A 20569-nucleotide genomic window follows, 5' to 3' on the forward strand; every position below is an offset into this window, starting at 1 on the left:
TCATAATCTAAGGTGACATAAATTATTCTGTTCTTAAGATGAGTAGTTTTATATTCACTCTATTTTCTTCCAGAAGATTCCTTTTATATGTATGCCTTGACGGGAGGGCATACATTTAAACCATTATTTAAAATAATTTATTATTATATATTATATTATTATTATTTAAAATAATGGTTTATATGTATGCTTTTTTAAACAATACATTTTTAAACCCCTATTCTAAATAGATATTACAACTAAATTTTATAGACTTGAAACCAATTTCTAATATATTCTTTAGAATGGACTATTAGTCCGTTCTCATGCTGCTAATAAAGACATACCTCGGACTGAGTAATTTATAAATAAAAGAGGTTTAATTGACTCACAGATCTGTATGGCCAGGGAGGCCTCAGGAAACTTACAATCATAGTGGAAAGGGAGGCAAACTTGTCCTTCTTCACATGGCAGCAGCAAGGAGAAATGACAAAAGGGGAAAAGTCCCTTATAAAACCATCAGATCTTGTGAGAACTCACTCCCTATCACAAGAACAGCAGCGTGGGGGTAACTACCCCTATGCTTCAATTACCTCCCACCAAGTCCCTCTCATGACATGAGGGGATTATGGGAACTAAAATTCAAGAAGAGATTGGGGTGGGCACATAGCCAAACAATATCCAACAGTCCCCTAAAGTTATCTCATTCCAGCATTAATTCAAAAGTCCAAGTCCAACATATCATCTGAGGTAAGGCCCTTTTGCCTATGAGCCTGCAAAACCAAAACCAACTTAGTTACTTCCCAGATACAATGGGGGTACAGGCATTGTGTAAATACATTAGTTGCAAATGGCCAAAACAAAGGGACTAGAGGCCCCTTGCAAGTCCAAAACCAAATAGGGCAGTCATTAAACCTTAAAATTCCAAAATGATCTTCCTTGACTCTGTCTCGCATCTAGGGCATGCGGATGCAAGAGGTGGGCTTCCATGGCCTTGGGCAACTCCATCCCTGTGGTTATGTAGAGTACAGACCCCATTCCAGTTGCTTTAGTGGGTTGTCATTGAGTGTCTGCAGATTTTCCAGGTGCAGGGTGCACACTGTCAGCGGATCTACCATTCTGTGGGCTGGAGGAAGAAGGCCCTCTTCTTACAGCTCCACTAGGCATTTCCCCATTGGGAACTCTGTGTGGGTGCTCCAACACATTTCCTTTCTGTGCTGTCATAGCAGAGATTCTCCAGGAGGGCTCTACTGTTGCAGCAAACTTCTACCTAGACATCCAGACCTTTCCCTACATCCTCTGAAATCTAGGTGGAGGTTCTCAAACCTCAGTTCTCAACTTCTGTGCACCTAAAGGCCCAACATCATGTAAAAGCCACGAAGGCTTGGAGCTTACACTCTCTGAAGTAACTTCCTGAGCTGTATGTTGGTCTATTCTAGCCACAGCTGAAGCCGAAGCAGCTGGAACACAGGGCATTGTGTCCTAAGGCTGAATAGAGCAGGGGCCCCTGGGTCCACCCACAAAACCATTTTCTCTCCTAGGCCTCCAGGCTTGTGAAGGGAGGGACTGCCATCATGGTCTCTGACATGCCTTAGGGACATTTCCCCACTGTCTTGGTAATTAACATTTGGCTCCTCATTACTTATGCAAATTTCTGTAGTGGGCTTGAATTTCTTTTCTGAAAATAGGGTTTTCTTTTCTGGCACATTATCAGGCTGAAAATTTTATAAATTTTTATGCTCTGCTTCCTTTTGACTGCTTAGCCATTTATAAATGGCTGCAATATACCCTAAATCATCTCTCTCAAGTTCAAACTTCCACAGATCTCAAGCGCAGGGTCAAAATACCACCAGTCTCTTTGCATAGCAAGAGTGACCTTTACTCCAGTTCCCCCAAAATTTCTCATCTCCATCTGAGAACACCTCAGCCTGGACTTCATTATCCACATCAATATCAGCATTTTGGTCAAACCCATTCTATAGGTCGCTAGGAAGTTCCAAACTTTCCCACATTTTTCTGTCTTCTTCTGACCCCTTCGAACTTTCCCAGTCTCTGCCTGTGACCCAGTTCCAACATTGCTTACACATTTTCAGGTATCTTTACTGCAGCACTCCACTACCCAGTACCAATTTACTGTATTAGTCCATTCTCATGCTGCTAATAGAGACATATCAATAACTGGGTAATTTATTGAGGAGTGAGGTTTAATTGACTCAAGTTCCACATGGCTAGAGAGGCCTTAGGAAACTTACAATCATGGCAGAAGGGAAAGCAAATATGCCCTTCTTTGCATGGCAGCAGCAATGAGAAGTGCCAAGCAAAAAGGGGAAAGCCCCTTTTAAAACCATCAGATCTTGTGAGAGCTCACTCACTATCACAAGAATAGCAGCATGGGGGTAACTGCCCCCATGATTCAATTACCTCCCACCAGGTCCCTTCCATGGCACATGGGGATTATGGGAACTACAGTTCAAGATGAGATTTGGGTGGGGTCACAGCCAAACCACATCAAATGGGTACTTGTAGCAATTTACTAAATAAGCATGGTTCTTTCATTTTTCAATGGATGTTCACAGTATATGTAAGTCGTCAGATACCAATGTGCACATGTAAGCCTTACAACTCTTTACCTATTTTTCTAGATTCCAGAGTTGCTACATAGTATTTCAGTGTTCATTTTTGACAAAAAGGAAAAAATGATGTAAGGAAAACAGCTAAGACAAATGTGAGAAGCTCTAGATAAGCTCAGATTTTGAACTCTTGCATCGAATACTCCTGTGTTCTCAATGTTATCTAAGTAACAAAGGGGTTAAAAACATGGTAGCAAGTTGGTGTTAGAACCAAAAGCAAATTTGAGTCTCTTCAAATGCCACAAACTACAAAGAATTTAATGGAAAAGACAAGATGGGAGAGATTTCATAGTTAAGGCAACAGTGGCCTTCTGCGACTGCTGGAGGTCTGGAGTGGCCACTGCCGTGATGCCGGCAGCAGTGAGGAATGCCTGGCCTCTCCTCACTCCCAATAACTACTCTGATTTTGGAGCAAAGTTATGGACAAGCCTGGACACTGTCACAACCCAGCTAGGTGTGTGCATGCTTGGGGCAGCACTGTCATGCCAGCCCCTTGCCACCTCATCCCCCTCTGGACTTTGAGTGCCAATGAGCATGAGAGAGGTGCCAAGGGGGAAGCTTATCATGGGCTTGCAGGCATTCCTTGGCACGAACAGCCTGGGTGCTGTGGGCACTGTGGACAGAAGGTTAACAATGGCAGGAGGCAGACAGACTCCTGGGTGGAAAAGGGTGGGTCCCCGCTGAAACCCCACTTTTAGGCCAGGGACACCCTGAGGCCTGGGGATCAGAGTGAGAACTTATGGTACTTTTTCTGGACCCACTCATGGCCACCCATGGACCAATCAGCATGCACTTCCTGCCTTCTGAAGCCCATAAAAACCTCAGACTAGGGTAGACCAAGGGACAACCTGCCTGCAGAGAGGAGCTGCACACTGCGATTCTCCTCTGAGCTGTTCTGTCATGCAGGAAGGCTCCTCTCCACCATGCTCACCCTCCACTTCTCAGTGTACTTCATTCTTCTTGAATATGGGACAAGAACTCAGGACCCGCTGAATTGTGAGGCTGAAAGAGCTGTAACAAAATCAAGGCTGAAATGCACCTCTTGCTCACCACCTTGTGGGTGATGAGAAGAGAGGAGAGAAGAGTGGTGGCTCTTCAGGGAGCCCAGTCCTAAGAGTTCCCTGAGCCAGGCTGTGACACCCTCTTTAGGGTTCTGCATTCCTGGCATCTCCAAGTTTTCAGGTGCCACCGTGTTCCCTAGTGCCAGCCATGGAAGCCGCCTGTGGTACACCTGGTCCAGCTGTAGCCTCACAAGGAACCAATGCTTATGCTGGTGGCTGGAGCTGTTTGCCCTGACAAGCCGCAGCCTGCTAGGCTGAGGGACAGAATGGGTCCAGTGGGCCCGAGTAAAACTCAGGCAAAGGCACCACCAGCCACAGAGATTTCTAGCTGGAAAAGCAACACCCCAAAGATCCCGTGACCATATCACTGATTTAAATATCCATTGGTTCACTTCTCAGATCTTCACTGAGTACCTACTTGTTTCAGGCACATTTTTAGACATTGGGCTTTAAGGAGTATCTTTCCTAAGGGGGATACACAGTTGTATAAATAGGTAGGTAGATAAACTGACAGATATTGAAAGGGGCTAGAAAAAAAGTAGATGATTAAATAATTATAAGGTAACTAATTTTAAAAGTGCGTAAAGCCGAATTTTGTTTTTCCAGAGATGAGGTCTCACTATGTTGTTGCACAGGCCAAAGTGCAATGGCTATTCCCAGCTATCATCTTAGTGTACTGTAACCTCAAATTCTTGGACTCACAAGCTATCCTCCTGACAAGGCAGAATTTTTAAGAGTAAACCAATTAGGCTGAAATATATTCTACTAAAATAACTAGGAAGTATACAACGTTAGACAGAAAAGCTTACATACTACATAATTTTATTTATATAAATTTGAAAAACATCAAAAAAGCTATTAAGATGGTAGTCAGAATAATGGTTATGTTTGTGGAGTAATGTCTGAGGGGGACATAAAGTAGTTTCAATGATATTAATAATTTAATATTCTGTAAATTATGGTTGCACAGATGTATATTTTTTATGAAAATTATTTGAGTAGTACTTAAGCCTTTTCTTATGTTTTTACACACCTGTATAACACTTTCACATCAAAAGATACTCTGATGTCAGAATTTGGGGAAAGAGTTGCCTAGGTATGTAAATAGCTTGTACAAAAGTCCTAAGAAAGAGACAAGTTTTATGTCTTCTTGGAAAAGAATAGAGGACAGTATGACTTGTGCATAGTGATCAAAGGGTGAAATATTTGGAGATGTCATCAGAGAAGAGGTGGGGGCCAGATAAGTATAGAAACATAGGGACAACAGTAGATAATTAAAATTTAATTTTAAATGTGAAATGAAAACAATCAAGGCTTCTGAACATGAGAGAAAAGAATAATTGAGCAAAAGGAAGATATCTTGGTGTGGAGAAAGATAAGAACTTATATTATTAGTTTGGTATGGGATCATCTGTTAAAAATGTTTAGGAGACATACAACATAGAAGCCTTGGATAAGCGGTAATTCTGACATAATGTCGAAAGAAAAGCAATGGAGTTCCTTTTCTAGCCATTATGGATTCCTTGGTATTGGACTTTCTAAAACTAAAAACAACAAAAAATTGAATTACACAATGAAAAAATAAACTGTCAGGCATTAGACAATGTGCATCGCATGATGGCAATTCCTGACAGAATGGGAATAAATCAGTTGGTTATTACTATTGCTATGTATTTCTTCCTGGAATTACTTTGCAGGAAAAAATAAATCTATACCATTCTGGTCATAATGAGTCAAAGCGATAGGTCAAAATCAGTGAAGGCTGAGGTATTAGGAATTAGTGGGCAAAGTACTTTAAAAAGGACACTATACAGAGAAGGTAATCCAGAAATTTGCACAGGAATATCCATAAATTTTTGGCTGAACTCTAACCCAAGCATAACTTGAATGAAACTCTGCAAGGCTAGGCAAAGAAGAATTACCAGGGACCTGTGAGGTAGAGATATCTAAGTTCTGACCAACCAGAGTACAAAATCTCATGGAACACCCAATATTTCAGTTGTGTAGGATAACATATTTTGGTTGTGGGGCTAAGTAAATCATAAACAAAAAGCTACTCCAGACCTACCCTAACAAAGTTTAAAAGCAGGTCTCAAAAGAATTAAGCTGATCTGCAAATACATGATAGCCTATGAAGAGAAAACAGTAATAGTGTTTAAATGAAGACAGCAAAATCCATCACTAAACAATGTAACATTTGTTCAATAATGCCAACTGGCCATAAAATATGATCCAACACTAGTAGATAAATATATGCATAGAAACAGTTCCAGGAAACGCAGAGGTGATTTAAAAAATGACAAAATACTTTAGAGCAATTGTAATTATATTCAAATAATTACAGGAAAAACTGACCACAAATAGCAGACAAAAATGAGAATACAAAAAACAGAAAGGGACTTCTGAAGCTCAAAAATATAATAATTATGGTGAAAATTAACTGGCTGTGCTAAACAACAAATTGGACATTGCAGAAGAAAAACCAGCAAATTTAAAGGAGTAGCTGTCTACACTGAAACAGAGAAGAAAAATAAAAGGCTGAAAAAACTTGAACATAGCTAAAGAAAACAATGATACAATATCAAACAGTTGCTATCTATGTAATTGTAGTCTTACAAAAAGTGGTTAGAAAGAAAGACATATGACATACATGGATACAAAAATAAAAACTGCTTATTTCTCTTCATAAAAAGTCCAAGAAAATATGTTTGCCAGATTTTGATACGAGGGAGTATAATCTGGGTTGTATACAATATTTTAAGGTATATTTTCTGAAAAGATTGTGGTAAGGTTGTTGTTTCTTCCTAGAATATTAAATTAAATTTATGAGTGATATAATCTTGTCCTGAAGTTTTCTTTTGAGGAAGATTTTCAGTAAATAATTCAAATACCTCTTTTGGTTAATATAGCTTTGCCCTATATTTTAAGGTCAGGCAGTGTGATGCCTCCAGCTTTGTTCTTTTTGCTCAATATTGCTTTGATTGTTCAGGCTCTTTTGTGGTTCAATACAAATTTGATGATTCTTTTTTAAAATTTATTTGAAAGATGTAATTGGTATTTTGACAGAGATTGCATTAAATCTGTAGATTGCTTTGGGTAGTATGTATGGTCATTTTAACAATATTAACTCTTCTGACTCAAGAACACGGGACGATTTTCCTTCTGTTTGTTTCCTCTTCAATTTCTTTCATCAGTTTTTTTTTTTTTTTTTTTTTTTTTTTGAGAGGTTTTTCATCACCTAGGTTAAATTTATTTCCAGTTTGTTTTTTTTTAGTTATTGAAAATGGAATTGCTTTCTTAATTTTTTTGTCTAGTTATTAGTGTATAGAAATGGTACTGATTTCTGCGTGTTTATTTTGCATAGTATTGTGTAAAATAGGCACACAGATCATTAAAGCAGAATAGAAAACACAGAAATAAATGCAAATTTTTACAACCAGTTTATTTTTGACAAAGACACCAATAACATATGTTGTGGAAAGGACACCCAGTTCAATAAGTTGTGCTGGGAAATCCGAATATCCTTATGCAGAAGAAAAACACTAGACCCTAATCCCCTACCACGTTCAAAAATCAACTCAAAATGGATTAAACACTACAAAAAAAAAAAAAAAAGACAAGACTGAAATCTACAAAACTATTAGATATAAAGCCTGGGAAAATGCTTTGGGACATTGTGTAGGCAAAGATTTTATGGCTTAAGACCTCAAAAGTAAAGGCAACAACAGCAAAAATAGACATGAAATTACATCAAGCTAAAAAAGCTTTTGCACAGCAAAGAAGACAGCAGAATAAAGAGACATCTGCAGAATGGGAGAAAATATTTACAAACCATTCATTTGACAAGGGGTTAATATCGAGAATATTTACAAGGAACTTAAACACATCCACATCAAAAATAACAGTCTCATTAAAAAGTGGACAAAGGATCTGAATAGACATTCTTAGAATAAGACATACAAAAGGAAAAAAAGTTTATGAAAAAGTGCTCAACATCACTAATCAAGGAAATGCAAATCAAAACCACAACAAATAACAAATGCTCATGGATTTGAACATGTTATTGCTAACATGTCTCTACTACTATAGCAATCTACAGCTCCAATGTAATTCTTATCAAAATATCAATGACATTTTTCACAGAAATAGAAAGAAACCCTGAAATTTGTATAAATTCACAAAAGACCCCAAATGGCGAGAGCAAAATTGAGCAAAAGAACAAATCTGAAGGCATCACACCATCTCATTTCAAATTACACTAAACATCTGTAGTAACTAAAACAGTATAGTACCGGCATAAAAATAGAACATAGACCAATGGAGCAGAATAAAAAATACAGAAACAAATTCACTAATTTATGGCACCATTACTGCTGTCAAAGGTGCCAAGAATATAAATTGGGGTAAAGACACACTTCAATAAATATTGCTAGGAAAACTGGATATTCATATGTAGAAGAATGGAACTAGATCCTCATCTTTCACCATATAGAAAAATCAAGTCAAAATGTATTAAAGACTTAAATGTAGGACCTGAAACTATGAAATGACTAGAAGAAAATGTCAGGGAAACACTACAGGACATTGGTTTAGACAAAGCTTTTTTGAATAAGACCACAAAAGTACAGGTAACAAAACCAAAAATAGACAAATGGGATTACATCAAGATAAACAACTTTTATACAGCAAAGGAATTAATCAACAAGGCAGAGACAGCCTAAAGAATGGCATAAAAATTTGCAAAGTATCCATCTGATGAGGGATTAATAATAAGGCTATGTAAGTAACTCAATTCAGTAGGAAGAAAAGCAAATAATCCAGTTTTAAAATCAGCAAAAGACTTGAATAGACGTTTTTCAAAAGAAAACATACAAATGGCCAACAAGTATATATAAAAATACTCAATATCACTTATCATCAGGTAAAGGAAAATCAATAGAATGACTTATCAAAAAGATAAAAAATAACAAATGCTGGTGAGGATGTGGAGAAGGAGAAACATTCCTACATTGTTGGTGGAAATGTAAAGTAGTAAAGCCATTACAGAAAACATCATGGTGTTCCCTACAAAAACTAAAAATAGAGCAATTGTATGATCTAGTAATCCCGCTGCTGGGTATATATTCAAAGGAAAGGAAATCATCAAAGAGATATCACCACTCTCATGTTTATTGCAGCATTATTCACAATTCCCAAGATATGAATCAAACTAAGGGTCCATTAATAGACTGATAGAAAATGTGATGTAGATACACAATAGAACATTAGTCAAACATAAACTGAGAATGAAATCCTATCATTTGCAGCAACGTGGGTGGAACTGGAGGCCCTTATGTTAAGTCAAATACACCAGGCACAGAAAAACAGTTATTGCATAGTCTCACTCTTATACTCAAGCTAAAAAAGTTGATCTCATGGAGATGGAGAGTAGCGATGTGGTTACTAGAGTCTTTGAAGGATAACGGGAAGGAAAAATAAAGAGAAATTGGTTCGCAGATACAAAAATGCATTTCGACAGGAGGAATATGTTCTAATATTCAATAGTACAGTAGAGAAATTATAGTTAACAGTAATTTATTATATACTTTAAAATAACTAAAAGGTTGGAATTGTAATGTTTCCAACACAAATAAAAGATACATGTTTGGGCCGGGCGCGGTGGCTCAAGCCTGTAATCCCAGCACTTTGGGAGGCCGAGACGGGCGGATCACGAGGTCAGGAGATCGAGACCATCCTGGCTAACACAATGAAACCCCGTCTCCACTAAAAATACAAAAAAAAATTAGCCGGGCGTGGTGGCGGCGCCTGTAGTTCCAGCTACTCGGGAGGCTGAGGCAGGAGAATGGCGGGAACCCGGGAGGCGGAGCTTGCAGTGAGCCGAGATCGCGCCACTGCACTCCAGCCTGGGCGACAGAGCGAGACTCCGCCTCAAAAAAAAAAAAAAAAAAAAAAAAAAAGATACATGTTTGGGGTGATGGATAAACTAAATACCTTGATTTGATCATTGCACATTATATGCATTTACTGAAACGTGTATAATAAGTATTTATAATATTAAATATCAATAAAAACTTTTATAAAAGGAATTAAAATTCCTGAAAGGATATAGGACTACTTAGTTTTTGTATTTCCTCTTGAGTCAGTTTTGGCAAGTTACATTTATCAAGAAATTTTCAAATTTCTTCTGAGTTTTAATGTTTTCATTACACAGTTATTCATAGTATTCTATTTACACATTTTTCTATCTGTCAAATCTCTGTTGATAACCATACTTAGATCCCATTTATGGTAATTTTTGAGCTTCGTTTTTTCTCTTGATTAATCTAGCAATTAATCCACTTTTTAAAAATTGTTTTAAAAGAATCATCTTTTGGTGTTGCTAAATTGCTCTATTTTCTATGTGTATCTCTACCATCTCCTTCTTTCTACTTATTTTGGGATTGTTAATTATATTTTACATATATTTTTTGAGATAGGGTCTCATTCTTTCATCCAGGCTGAGGTGCAGTCATGGCTCACTGCAGCCTTGGACCTTCCCAGGCTCAGATGATCCTCTCACCCCAGTCTCCCAAGTAGATGGGACTATAGGCATGCACCACCATGCTGAGCTAATTTTTGTATTTTTTGTAGAGATGGGATTTCACCATGTTGCCCAGGCTGGTGTGGAACTCCTGGCTTAAGGGATCTACCTGCCTCAGCCTCCCAAAGTGCTGGAATTACAGGTGTAAGCCACTGTGCCTGGCCATGTATTGTATATTTTAAGACAGAATGTAAGATCATTGTTTTTTGATATTTCTTCATTGCTATTTTAAATTTTAATATATGTTATTAATTGCTTTGTTTCTATTTTAGGCTTTATAGCTTGCTATGTTTCCAACTAAGCACTACTTTAACTGCATTGCATAAATTTTCATACATTATCTTTTAATGATCATTCAGTTCTAATTATATTTTAATTCCTCCTGTGATTTAATCTATGAGCCATTAATTATTTAAATGGGAATTAATTTATGTATTTTTAGAGTTTCCAATATAGCTTAGCATAATTTATTTTTTTAATTTATGTCTGTGTTGTCAGAGAATACACATCACATGATTTTTATATTTTTAATATGTATTTGGGAGTTCCAGTTTCTAAAATATTTTATGTCTTTAAATGTATCATGTGCACTGGAAAAAAAAATCTGCATTCTGCAGTTGTTGGAGGGAGCATTCTGTTCTACATATGTTAATCAAATCAATAATTTTTATAATTTCATTTATATCTTTTCTGACTTCCTAAATATTTGTATAATTGTTCTATCAATTGCTGAAAGATGTATAATTTATTGCTATCCTTCCAATAAAATCTGTGAATTTTTGTCTTGTATCTTTTAAGGCTCTACTATTAGCCTTATACACATTCATAAATTAATATTCTCTTTTGTCACTGTGTGAGTAGCTAGGACTACAGGTGCCCACCACCATGCCCAGATAAGTTTTTGTATTTTTAGTAGAGTCAGGGTTTCACCGTGTTAACCCAGATGGTCTTGATCTCCTGACCTTGTGATCTGCCTGCCTTGGCCTCCCAAAGTGCTAGGATTACAGGCATGAGCCACCACGCCTGGCCCATTTTAAATAATTTAAATGAGGAAAAGAAGTATATTATATTTATACAGGTAGATACTATCATTATTGTTACTACTTCATTTCCTTTTGAGAGTGTAATTCGCCATCTGATATAGTTTGTCTCCAGCCTGAAGAATTTTCTTCATAGCACTTTTTGCAGTGTGTCTCATGACAAAACTTCTCTTAGATTTCTTTAATCAGAGAATGTCTTAATTTGGCCTTTATTTCCCCATGTGAGTAAATTCTTCATATTTGATTACTCAGCATAGAGTCCTCTAGTAGTTTATTAATATTCACATTTGCATTATGTATTATTATTATTTTGTTCAGAGCTTTTAGCTGTAATCAGTGGAGGGGATGATCTGTATTGGGATTCTGCTATAGCAGAATCTGTTTCTAGTATATTTGAATTTCTGTATACCTGTTTAAAAATGCTGTAGGACACATTTAAAGCAGTGTGTAGAGGGAAATTTATAGCACTAAAGGCCCACAAGGGAAAGCTGAAAAGATCTAAAATTGACACCCTAACATTGAAATTAAAAGAAACTAGGGAAGCAGCAGCAAACAAATTGAAAAACTAGCAGAAGGCAAAAAAATAACTAAGATCAGAGCAGAACTGAAGGAAACAAACACGAAAAACCCCTCAAAAAGTAATTATTTCAGGAGCTGGTATTTTGAAAAGATGAACAAAATAGCTAGACCACTAGCCAGACTAATAGAGAAGAAACGAGAGAAGAATCAAATAGACGCAATAAAAAATGATATAGGGGATATCACCACGATTCCAGAGAAATACAACCATCAGAGAATACTATAAACCCCTCTATGCAAATAAGCTAGAAAATCTAGAAGAAATTGATAAATTCTTGGACACATACACCCTCCCAAGTCTGAACCAGGAAGAAGTTGAATCCCTGAATAGACCAATAACAAGTTCTGAAATTGAGGCAGCAATTCATAGCCTACCAACCTAAAAAATCCACGACCAGACAAATGAATAGCTGAATTCTACCAGAGGTACAACGAGGAGCTGGCACCATTCCTTCTGAAACTACTCCCATCAATAGAAAAAGAGGGAATACTCCCTAACTCATTTTATGAGGCCAGCATCATCCTGACACCAAAAATGGCAGAGACACAATAAAAAAAGAAAATTTCAGGTCAATATCCCTGATGAACATTGATGCGAAAATACTCAATAACATACTGGCAAACTGAAACCAGCAGCACATCAAAAAGCTTATCCACCATGATCAAGTTGGCTTCATCCCTGGGATGCAAGGCTGGTTCACAAACATAATCCATCACATAAACAGAACCAATGACGAAAACCACATGATTATCTCAATAGGTGCAGAAAAGGCCTTCAATAAAATTCAACACCGCTTCTTGCTAAAAACTTGCAATAAACTAAGCATTAATGGAATGTATCTCAAAATATGACAAACACACAGCCAATATCATACTGAATGGGCAAGAGGTAGAAGCATTCCCTTTGAAAACCGGCATAAGACAAGGATGCCTACTATCACCCCTCCTATTCAACATAGTTTGGAAGTTCTGGCCAGGGCAGTCAGGCAAGAGAAAGAAATAAAGGGTATTCAAATAGGAAGAGAGGAAGTCAAATTGTCTCTGTTTGCAGATAACATAATTGTATATTTAGAAAACCACATCGTCTCAGCCCAAAATCTCAAGTTGATAAGCAACTTCAGCATAGTCTCAGGATACAAAATCAATGTGCAAAAATCACAAGCATTCCTATACACCAGTAACAGATAAACAGAAAGCCAAATCATGAGTGAACTCTCATCCACAATTGCTACAAAGAGAATAAAATACCTAGGAATACAACTTACAAGTGATGTGAAGGACTTCTTCAAGGAGAACTACAAACCACTAATCAAAGAAATGAGAGGACACAAACAAATGGAAAAACATTCCATGCTCATGGATAGGAAGAGACTATATTGTGAAAATGGTCATACTGCCCAAAATAATTTATAGATTCAATGCTATCCCCATCAAGCTACCATTGACTTTCTTCACAGAATTGGAAAAAACTACTTTAAAGTTCATATGGAACCAAAAAAGAGCCTGCATCGCCAAGACAATCCTAACTAAAAAGAACAAAGCTGGAGGCATCACACTACCTGACTTCAAACTATACTACAAGTCTACAGTAACCAAAACAGCATGGTACTGGTAGCAAACCAGATATATAGACCAATGGAACAGAGCAGAGGCCTCAGAAATAATACCACACATCTACAACCATCTGATCTTTGACAAACCTGACACAAACAAGCAATGGGGAAAGGATTCCCTATTTAATGGTGTTGGGAAAACTGGCTACCCATATGCAGGAAACTGGAACTGGACCCCTTCCTTACACCTTGTACAAAAATTAACTCAAGATGGATTAAAGACTTAAACATAAGACCTAAAGCCATAATAATCCTAGAGGAAAACCTAGGCAATACCATTCAGGACATAGGCATGGGCAAAGACTTCATGTCTAAAACACCAAAAACAATGGCAACAAAGCCAAAATTGACAAACGGGATCTAATTAAACTAAACAGCTTCTGCACAGCAAAAGAAACTATCATCAGAGTGAACAGGGAACCTACAGAATGGGAGAAAATTTTTGCAATCTATCCATCTGACCAAGAGCTAATATCCATAATCTACAAAGAATATAAACAAATTTCCAAAAAAAAAAAAAAAACACCAAAAATTGGGCAAAGGATATAAGCCGAAACTTCTCAAAAGAAGTCATTTATGCATCCAACAAACATGAAAAAATGCTCATCGCCACTGGTCATTAGAGAAATGCAAATCATAACCACAATGAGATACCATCTCATGCCAGTTAGAATCACTAAAAAGTCAGTAAACAACAGATGATGGAGAGGATGTGGAGAAATAGGAACGCTTTTACACTGTTGGTGGGAGTGTAAATTAGTTAAACCACTGTGGAAGAGAATGGAGCGATTCCTCAAGGATCTAGAACCAGAAATACCATTTGACGCAGCAATCCCAGTACTGGGTATATACCCAAATGATTATAAATCATTCTACTATAAAGACACATTCACATTTATGTTTATTGTGGCACTATTCACAATAGCAAAGACTTGGAACCAACAGAAATGTCCACCAATGACAAACTGGATAAATAAAATGTGACACATATACACCATGAAATACTCTGCAGCTATAAAAAAGGATGAGTTCATGCCTTTGCAGGGACATGGATGAAGCTGGAAACCATCATTCTCAGGAAACTAACACAAGAACAGAAAACCAAACACTGCACATTCTTACTCATAAGTGGGAGTTGAACAATGAGAACACATGGACACAGGGAGGGGAACATCACACACTGGGGCCTGTCAGTGGGTGGAGGGATAGGAGAGGGATAGCATTAGGAGAAATACTTAATGTAGGTGACCGATTGATGAGTGCAGCAAACCACCATGGCATATGTATACCTGTGTAACAAAACTGCATGTTCTGCACATGTACTCCAGAACTTAAACTAAAATAAAAAGCAAAAATAAAACTAGCTCTAGTCCTATAACCCAGATCAACCACCACCCAGTACCAAATTATTTGATGCCTATAACTTATAAACAATGTACATGGCTACTTCTCTTTCCCAAATAAATAACCACTTTAAAATAATATATTTTATTCATTGATAGATATAACGAGACATTTTGATTAGCTTTGCAAGTATGTTTTATAATCTTCATAGGTTCTTTTTTAAAAAGTAGGATATAGTATACTCATTCTTAGTTATGTAAAATCTGAGGCTGATGAGATACATCTTTACTAATAACATAGACGTTTATAATCTTCCAAATTATATGTATATTCATTATATATTGTAATTTAAATATGTTGAAAAATTATAGTTATTTCTTAACATAATACAGTGATTCAAGGCACATATTCAAAAGTTTTTATTTTAACTTTAAATCAAATTAAACTACATTAATTTTAGAAATTATCAGATTATTATCCATTGTTGTATAAAATTATAAAGTAAGAAAACTTTTCATAATATTAAATATTCTGGCCTATATATTAAAGGAGGTTTTTGAATGTGATACATTTTCATATTTTTTAATAAAATAAGTCTATCAGCTTATATAAAATTGTAGGTAGATATAAAAATATATTCATTATATACATATTGGAAAAATCTTTGTTTTATACTATAACTTGAATTACAAATTATATATTTCCTTTTAAAATAAGCTTATTATTAAGCATATATATGAATATAAATGAAAGACCCAAATAAAACCGCCTGGAAAGTGACTGTAATTAGAAATGAAGAGCAAGGGATAAAACCTGAGGAATTTGACTGAGCCATGGAGAATTCAGTGAAAAGACAGGAAATAGAAAAGGAGACTGAGGAATAAGTGACAATGTTGAGAAAAGCAGAGGGGTTGGTGTTCTTAGCAGCTATTAAATGAATAATGTCTAACAGGAGGGTGGTAATTACCTTTGACAAACATGGGTCCAGTAGGGTAAAAATTAGTAATTGTCTATAGACTTTTAGGATCAAAGAAGACATGAGACTTTTACAGGAGCTGTGTTTAGTACTACGCTTCCAGCAAAAGCCTGATTGGACTGTGTTTGAGAGAATAGAAGAATGGGAAAGAATCCACATATGTATGTCAGACAGGTATTTAGATTTTAAGATCAGCAAATTTCTCAACCTGTGTTCTTAGGACAATTTTGTGCCTAGAAATAAATTCTTAGGTGTTCACAAACGTCTATGTGAGTTGATAAGTTTATTGTGTCCATAAATTCCTGTATGAGTTTGTGCATATATTTTCATTATAAAATAATATAAAATTATATAAGTGTATATTCTGTCATCTGAATGAGCAGCTTATAATTTAGTACTGCTCTGCAATGACAAGACTCAACTTGCATTTCTGTTTACAATCACTTTAACAGGAAGTTATTCATCTTTAAATAGTGATTTAATGTAAACAAAAGCAAGGGGCACTTAGAAGTAAAATGAGGCATTCTAGAACAATGATGACCACATGAGGTAATGTACTGTGCTGGATTAACATAGGTTTTAAAGTAGTCTGATTAGACAAGTAAAAATGGAAAATATGCATTCAAAACTGAAGTACATGTAGACTATATTAGAGCTAAAACCATTAGAGGTTATCTGTTTATCTTATGTGATCTTTACAACAGAAACTTATACTATGTCAAGCTACAGAAAGTAATACAAAGGAAAGAAAATGAATATGTCAACACTAAGCAAAATAAAACTGAGAGCTATATTAATATCAGAGAAAACTGACATTTGACAAAAAGCTTTAATAAAGAGAGAAATTTTGTAATAAGTGTTTCCATTTACTGGGAAGAAATTACAATTCTAAATTTATATAAATTAAAAAACTTAAAGAAACAAAAACTGTCAAAATTAAGAAGAGGATGAATCAAAATGACATTCAGAATGAACAATAACACACACCTCTCAGTAATTGAGAACTGCCAGAAAGTAATTACTAAGTAAATATAGATTTGAAAAATATGATCGGCAAACATATATATTAAAATAATGGACATACATAACTAGCCTTCAATAAATATATTTTTAAGTACATATCATATGCTTATAAAAATGTACCATAATTGGCAAATATGGATCAATTATAGGTGGATGAACTCATACTGTTGTCAGAGATCTTTCTTTAAAATTACACTTATATATTGTTTTAAAGCACGGAAATTAGTGATCCTAAGTGATCCTCTCACACACACTCTCATGAACACAAATCTAAAGTAAAGGTTATATTTAAGGATAGAGAGACAGTGATTGCAGGGAAATTCTAGGAATTGTCAACAAGGTCCTACTTTTTAACCTTCATTATTGTTACGTGAACATTTTATTTGTGATAAATTATTGAGCAGTGCATTTTAATTTCATAAAATTAATGTGATTTGCTATAATTCAAAATTAAAAAATTATGTAAGTCAAACAATAATGGGAGAATGTTCAAAATTTTAAAATTTTTCTATTTTTAAGGTTTAAATTATGAGCAGTTTTCATAATGTTTCCTATAGTACCATAGGAAAGCACTCTCTAGAAAATGAGTGCCTCTTTAGTTGTGATAACTTCTAGGCTTCAGATAGTGTAGTCTGCACTATCTTAAGCTCAGTCACTGCATCATATACTATAAGTTTTGTTTCTTCCTCCACCTCCTTAATATGCTGCTAACATCAGTTTCAACAATGACCTCCCAAATGCTTATTACAATAAACAATTTTTAATGTTTTTACTAAACTCATTCTATTCTAGACATCATCATCATTATTATTATTATTATTATTATTATTCTATGAGACATGGTCTCGCTCTGTTGCCCGGTGTAGTGGAGTGTAGTGGCGTGATTATAACTCATTGCAACCTGGAACTCCTGGGCTCAAACCATCCTCCTGCCTCAGCCTTCTGAGTAGCTGGGACCACAGTTATGCACAACTACACTAGGATAACTTTTTATTTTTCTTATTTTGGTAGAGACAGCGTTTTGCTCTGTTGCCTAGGGTAGTGTCAAACTTCTGGTCTCAAGCAATCTTCCCTTCTTGGGCTCTCAAAATGCTGGTACTACAGACATGAGCCATCATGACGGGCATCATCTAAACTCTTTCTAGAATTTGAAACTGTTCAAACTCCTTGCTTTTTACTGGTTGTTAAGATACTATTTTTTTTCCTCTTTCTCTATCTCTCTTTGTGTTACTATGACCGCCTAAAAAGATTGATCGTCTCCTGCTCCTATTTACACTACCATTTAGAGTTTCAGCGTAATCTTTCTTTCCTCCTCAGAGTCCACACTCTGTCTCATCAGGAATAGACAAAAATTAAACAAGCCCTCTAAGCAAGGTGCTACTCATGAAGTCCGAGTATGTGCCCAAATGCCTTCAAGACATCTCTAGATGGCTTTGCCGTAACAGCTGTATGTCCACATGTAAATACCTGTCTGTCTTCCAAGTCAAGTCCCCAAGATACAACACTAGGGAACTTCCCCTTCACTTCTTAGATTATTGCTCACCATTCTATCAATTTTATCCTTGAGATATCATACCTCCTACTTACTACTTCTTAGATGTGTATATTAGGGAAGTTATAGTTTTCATTTATTTGTGTGATTACTAAAAAAGTGTAGTGAATTATATATTGTTTATTTATGCAGTATTCCTCCCAGTCCTTCTACTAGCAAAGCTCCACGTTTGTATATTCCAACCATGAAATTTGAACTATTACCATATGCTTTACACCCTTCACTCTCAGATTACAGATGATTAGCTCAGCATTTAAACAGGCTGGACAAATACAATAACTTCCCTGAAATTTTAAAGAAGATTTTGTTTAATTACTGTGATAACACTTAACATGATAGCTACCCCTAATAGACTTTAAGTGTACAATGCAGTGCTTTAAGTATAAGCACAATATTGTTTAGCAAATCTATTTAATCTCTCTTTAGCCAAACAGCCACAGAAGACAAAATAAGCTTCCTGAGCAGCCTTCTTCCCCAGTATGAGGAGGAATATCATACATTTTTTCTTTAGGATTAAAAATATGCAAGAAGAACCCAGGAAGAGGAGAGGAGTGCTAGGTAGATACATAGATAAATAGATCCTTTATTTATATAAAACAGATGTTTCATGTAACTGAGCTGTATGGCTTATTGTTCCTCATTTGATCAAAACATTCTGTGATTGAACATTATACTTTTATTAAGTTTCCTTGTTATTTTCTAATATATGTTGAATCTGGCTTCTCTGTTTTGCACCCAAAATATTACTGACTGATCCAACTTCCTATTGTGTTTCCAATCTGCCTTTTTCTAGCATAGCTACTTTGTTAACAAAAAGTTTGCTTTAAAAATACAAATCTGATGATGGAATTTTTCTAAGTAAAATATTGCAGTAGCTTGTTGATACTTTTATACTATAACTAAAAATATAACTGTGACATAAAATGATATGAATTTGGGTTCCTGCTTGTTGCAGTCAAATTTAGGATTTTTGTTTATTACCTGTGCAACAAATATTTAATGTGAAATTTCTAATATAGCAGGCACAGTCCTAGCGCAGGGGAGTCCCATGTTTTTATGAAGTTTTGCTCTAGTGAAATGTCACGTTTGTGTGTATTTGGCATATGTGTGTGTGCATGTGTTGTATGTGTATGTATACACATGCATGCCTGTATATGCACATATGTGCATATATATATGTTCGCATGCATACATGAACTATATATGGATTGTGTGCATAGATACATGCATGCATACTTCTATGTATACATATAAATGTAAGAGTGTATGCATACTTGTATACATATATATGTGAGTAATATAGATGACAGTTTCTTGCACTTGTCCACATGTCTTATTCTTTGTCTTTTTTTGTTTTTTGAGACAGAGTCTCACTCTGCTGTCCAGGCTGGAGTGCAGTGAAATGGTGTTTCTCTGTTTTATTATATCTAAAGATGATTTGTATTAACATTTATCCTATTTGAATTAGTGATATTTTGTACATAAAAAGAGAGAGTAGCCAACATTTCTGTGACGACCTCACCTTTTTGTTCGGTAGGTAATTTTGATGTTCTTTTTCACAAATATAATCTATAAATGTTTATCCTCTTAATTTGAAAGATAAAAAAAGAGATATCTTTTGATATCAGGCTATGATGTTTCATCATTACATTTCTGAATAAGTTGTAGACTATTCTGTGTGAAGTGAAACTAAGGGGTGGTATGTAAAAAACTAGTATAGATATTACCAAATATGCTTTCAAAAATAATTTTTTAGGTTTTTTTAGACCTTTATTTATTGTATATTCTGAGCACAGTCCTGTTTCTAATGTACTCCTTGGCATGACAATATTGTAATCTTAGTATCAAAACTTTCAAAATCTATTCCACAGAGAGGTAGTAGCATAATGACCATAGAAACTAAAAGTGTACCCTAATGAACAAATTCCATAAATTCAAATTTTAGCTCCACTGCTTCCCAGCTTTGTAACTTTGACAAATTATAGAATATATTACTTTGAAGTCTCAATTCTCTCCCCCATCCTCTCCTATATAAAATGACAATCATAAAAGTACTTAGAGCAGTGTTATGATATAGATTTATTAAGGATTAAGAGATTAAGACAGTCAATACATGTAAACTGCCTAAAAAGCTCTAAATAAATGTTGTTTGCTATTACATTCTCTTATGCTATCCTAAGCCCTAGAGCGAT

The 20569-nt window shown here is 35.7% G+C and overlaps 1 long non-coding RNA gene across 1 annotated transcript in view; it reads left to right on the forward strand.

Annotated features, from left to right (window-relative positions):
• The window catches only part of LOC126940295 (uncharacterized), a 91716-nt gene that overhangs the window by 19667 nt on the left and 51480 nt on the right, over positions 1-20569 (forward strand). The gene's annotated exons all lie outside the window — the stretch shown is intronic.

Source organism: Macaca thibetana, chromosome 17, assembly GCF_024542745.1.
Source record: "Macaca thibetana thibetana isolate TM-01 chromosome 17, ASM2454274v1, whole genome shotgun sequence".
NCBI classification, from domain to species: domain Eukaryota; kingdom Metazoa; phylum Chordata; class Mammalia; order Primates; family Cercopithecidae; genus Macaca; species Macaca thibetana.